The following is a 4,869-nucleotide window of genomic DNA, read 5'->3' on the forward strand; positions in this document are numbered from 1 at the left end:
AGAGAGAGAGAGAGAGAGAGAGAGAGAGAGAGAGAGAGAGAGAGACTGAGGAACGAACAAACAGGAGCTCCTGGCCTCCTCTGGTGGGGCGGAAGCACAGAGAAGTGCAGCTATTTCCCTAGCCTGCCTCCCAGTGAGGGGAATGATAAATTATTCACTGTACCCTGTGCTTAGGGAGGCCAGACAATGGGCCAAAGGGAATGGACACCAGCTCCTGCCCCACAGGAAGCCACAGTGGGTGTGAGGACTGTTAGAATTCAGGGGCCCTCCTCAGTATCTCCAAGTAGATTATAGAAGGCTTTGTAACTATGGGAGGAAGCTCAGGAAGTCTGACCTGCCCAGGAACATGGACATGTTGTTGAAGTTTCTCAGCCTTTGACTGCCACCTGTGTGTGTTCTAACCTCAAACAAATTTGAGGATTTCCCAGACTTCCTGGTCAAAACTCCAGTTTCCTTTCTCCACAGGGAAGGAAATGGATGGTGGCCAGACACTGTGTATCTGTAGCTCAGTTAATCTTGGTGGGAGAGCTGATCCGCTCTTAGAAAAGCCGAGGGCTCAGAGGGTAACATGGCTGCCCGTGATCAGGAGGCAGAGTAACTTCTTCATCACGACACTGGCCACTGGCCACTCAGGCTACAGTCTGCCGCTTAGCCCATCTGCATAACTTCTACGACACTTCACAGTTGACACTCAAATAGTCCCTGAAGCCAACTCACCAGGCCTGAGTCAAAGATTTCACCTCTCTGAGCCTCAGCTTCCCACACAAGATAGCCTTAAATAGCAAGCCCATATTGGGCAAGCCCCACAGCTCCTTAGCACTCAACAGTTTGCCTGTGGGACCCTCTCTTTCCGAGCAGGTAGCACGATGCTCTGACCCCATCTCACAGGTAAGACTTCAGAAGGAGGTTTCCTGGCCTCCTGCTGTGCCTCACCAGAGGTTCCCAGCAATTTCCAGCACACGGTGAAATGAGATCACAGGTGTGGAATTAGTTCATCAAACGGGAGCTCTGTTTAGATGCAAGGGTTATTATAAGTATTTGAATCCTCAGGCAGAGGTGGGGGAGGGGGAATCCCAAGCCCCTCAGACACCTTCTAGGCTGCCGGAACCCCTCCAACCCAAGAACAGGCTTCTAGTCTTTAAGACCCTGTTCTATCTCCCAGGGGCTTTCCAAGGTAATTTCCCTAGACTCCAGGGAGTCCGGCCCGACAAAGGTTAACTAGTCCCAGCCAAGGCCATAGTGCCCAGACCAAGGCCGCACACCTCCCCATCCTCACCCAGAACAAGAGCCCACAGAGTCGGTGCCAAATTCTCTTTCACAACACACCTCTCCTACAGAGATCCAGAGGCAACAGTAGGAATTTCTGCCTGGGAATCAAGACACCTGGACTGTGTCCCCAGACCTGGCAGCCCTTAACTTTAAGGAGAGAAGTTCTCCCCTGGGCCATTTTGCACAGAGAGACTGAAGTCAGGCTTCTCTGAGCCCCAACTCCAACCACACATGCTCGATGCAGCCTCACACACGCTCACCTCAACCGCACACAGTGGGTGGGGAAACCCTAGCCACAGACGCAAAAAGGCGAGAGCTGGGAGAGGACCCCTTGATGGATATTTGGAGATCGTTTTCAGGTCTACTTCTCTCTGACCACTCACTGGCTTTAGGGCCACTTTGCTCCCCATAAGTCGTCGGTGTGTCCCCATTAATAATGTCACGGGAAGGTGGCTGAGTTCTGAGAGACCGCAGCTCCAGCTTCCACACGGCTGTGGCTTGGGGACCAATATGGTGAGTCCCTTAACAGATAAAGAGTACTTTAGTAACTATAGTTCCCACTAATATGGGAAGCAGGTTGTCCCTCCAGCCTGGACCCCAGGAAGAGATCTTTTGGAACAGGGAAGCTCTGCCCTCAAGGCATGTTCACTTTCCGGGGAGATGGCATGTCCATGATCCAAGAATGGCTGGTAAGCTTCAGGACCAGGGCTTGAATTTCGATGCTCCCCCCCCCCCCCGTTCATCTCTCACTTGCAAGCTATCCACTTCTTTTCTCCTCCCCTCCCTCTTTGCTCTTTCTCTTTTCCCTTCTCCCGGGGCTAATCCTCAACATGGAGGGCAGAGGACCTCTCAACCCTGCCACACCTCAGTTTCCCCAACTGTCGGCGCCCATAACAATACACAATAGCTTTTATCTCAGGGGTAGCTCTGAGCTTTGGATAAGAAACGATTTGTGCAAGGGCGGGGCTCGGACCTGCACACAATGGGCACTCAATAAGTGCAGGCTCCTTTCTACTATCTTTCGCGCGCCCTCTCCTAAACAGTAGACTCTCCCGTGTCCCCTCCACGCCCTCCGCTGACCCGGGCCCTGTCTCTAGGCTCCCGGGACTGCTCCCGCCGCGCATCCGGGGCTCTCACCTGGAACCTCGGCTCGCTGGAGACTGTGGCAGGAAAAGCCCGTGTTCCCTTTAGGTCAAGCACCCACAAATTCTTAGCCTAGGGCGGAGAAAGGTGGCAGCTTCGATTTGCAGCACCAGCCCAGGGGTTCAGTCCGACTGTCCTGCCAGCATGGGACCCCTCACGGTACGCTGGACCCGGGCGGTGCCAGTACAGTTTCAAGTCTAGAGCAGTTCGGTCCAAGGCAGCTGAAGATTTGGTTCTCCGGGAGCTGGAGGCCGGTGGGCGTCCCGGCTCCTCTACACGCAAGTCCCAGAGCCGGGGCCACCTTGCGCTGACCCGGGGGTGGAGGACACTCCAGCAGAGATGGGTCAGTGTGATGGGGCCGAGAACGTCCCGTCTCGAAGCTCCGGATCAAGGCCGGCGCTCGAACGTCCCAGCAACTCCGGACCACCGGGCTGGGAAAGTCCAGGCGCGGAATGCGGGGCTCGGACCAGCAGGGCAGGGCAGGGCAGGGCAGGGCAGGCAGAGCGCCAGCGGCCGGAGCAAGGCGAAGAAGTCTGCCCAGGTCCGGACGCGGCTCACTCTGCAAATCTGGGCGGACCTGCCCCGGCAGCGGACTCCAGAGCTCCGGGCCGCCGCTTCACTTCCTCCTCCTACCGGCTCCGCGCTCGCCGCTTGCTCAGCCCCGCGCCGCAGCCTCTGCTACCGCCGCTGTCACCCTAGCCACCCACCCCCACCCGAGCTGCAAACCGAGCCGAGCCGAGCCGAGCCCTGCCGAGGCAGCTCCCGAGCGCTTGCGAGCCTGGCCCCGCCCCCAAAGGGTGGGGCCAACAGAACCCCCGCCCCTGGCCGGGCTCCTAGCAAAGGCGGGGCATATAGGACACTGATAGGCGGGTCCCCGCGCGCTTGGACAGGAAGAGCCAATGGGATAGTGGAAAGGGGGAGGAACTCTGGGGAGCGTGGTCTGGTGCGGCTGGAGGACAATGAAAGCTGCGCTTAGCCAGGAAGCCATCCTCCTGGGGACCGGGATGGTGGGAGAGGCGCGGGGGCCTGGGGTAACCGTGACGGAGCACGAGGCCAGCAGTGGGCGAGGGCGAAGCATAGAGGAGGCGAGGATGGTGCTGGGATGTCCCTAGATGGCGGAACCTGGGGCGTAGCGTGTTACTGCCAGCCTTTTGCTCCTCTCAAGTTACTAGGGCTCCTTGCACAGCGCAGCATTTGAGAGCCGTGAAAGGTTCAGATTTTAGGAAGCGGTGCAAAAGAAGTTTGTAAAAATAAAAAGCAGATCTGTTTCCCACACTTCCCCTTTCCCAGCGTTCGGCGGCTCGAGGAGGAACGTCGTTACCAGTTTCAAAAATAAGAGCGGAGGTGCGTGAGGACAACGCACCTAGAATCGTGACTTCTGTTGGCTGTGCACCTTCTTCCCCACCCCGCCCTGTCTTTGAGGTCCCAGCGTCCTGTGCGGGGCACTGAACAGGCGTGAACATATATTCACAGATATATGGATGAATGTTGTGAGTGCGTGTGGGCGGGGCTTATGTCAATAATTGGCTTGGGGAGCCCTAGAATGAGGCAGCCCATCTGTAAACCTCAAATCAATCTTCTGCATGGAATCCCCTTGTCATTGCTGTGGACCAAGATTGTAGGGGCCACGTGGTGTTTTCCAGATTGCCGTTGCAGGTAGAGGATTCTACCAACCAACTCTGACATTTCTGGGCTAGACTGGTCTTGGAAGACTTTAGCTTCCTATGGTGATGTTCAATCGGTCCAAGGTCATCTTTGACTACACAGTGAATCAAAACCAGCCTGAGCCTGTCTCACAAGACATAATAGAGCCACCTTAAAGAAACCCAAGATGCTGCAGCTTGACAGGCAAGAGGAACCACGTGGACAGTGGGCTTAGAAGATTCCTAACAGAAAGGACAGTGCATGCAAAGGACACCTCCAGGGATCTCTGCTTCATATTGTTTAGCAGAGGCTTCCCTGAGAAGGTGACAGGCAAACTGAGGTCAAAAATAGTTAGCAAGGTTAATAAGAATGGACAGTGCTCCTGAGAAATCCTGGTAGCAATAGAGCAAAAGTCAAAGTGGTAGATTCCAGCAAGGCAGGTAGTAGGGAGTTCAGACTTATCCAAAGGACCAAAGATCTCTTAAGATCCTCCGGAGCCCACAGCCCAGCCAGGTGATGATGAAGGTCAAGCCAAGAGGAGCTTAGAGTTTGGATTCCGTTGGCAGAGGGCTGTGAGAAGTTTCCAATGTACTGTCAGTGGGATGGAGTTCTGTCGGAAAACAAGTGTCCTTAAAACACAGAGCCTAGGAGATGAGTGACAAGGGCCTGAGGGCTGAAGACACCCGTTAGTAATGGTGCTGAGATCCGTGATACCTTCCCCTTTGCCAAGAATCTTCTTCAGCTTTGAGCTGTCAGCACCGTGGAGCCTTGGACTCTTAGCCTGCTTTGTAGCCCCTCCTCTTTTTACCTCTT

The 4,869-nt window shown here is 55.3% G+C and overlaps 1 protein-coding gene across 2 annotated transcripts in view; it reads right to left on the reverse strand.

The window, feature by feature from the left end:
- Gdpd5 (glycerophosphodiester phosphodiesterase domain containing 5) overlaps positions 1–2,891 on the reverse strand; it is a 77,335-nt gene extending 74,444 nt beyond the window's left edge. For both annotated transcript variants that reach the window (XM_028770724.1, XM_028770723.1), the window contains exon 1: positions 2,407–2,891. The gene's annotated coding sequence lies outside the window, so the exon portion shown is untranslated. The remainder of the gene's footprint in view (positions 1–2,406) is intronic.
- Positions 2,892–4,869: the final 1,978 nt, after the last annotated feature.

The sequence above is a fragment of the Grammomys surdaster genome, unplaced genomic scaffold, assembly GCF_004785775.1.
Source record: "Grammomys surdaster isolate TR1022 unplaced genomic scaffold, NIH_TR_1.0 203, whole genome shotgun sequence".
NCBI lineage: Eukaryota > Metazoa > Chordata > Mammalia > Rodentia > Muridae > Grammomys > Grammomys surdaster.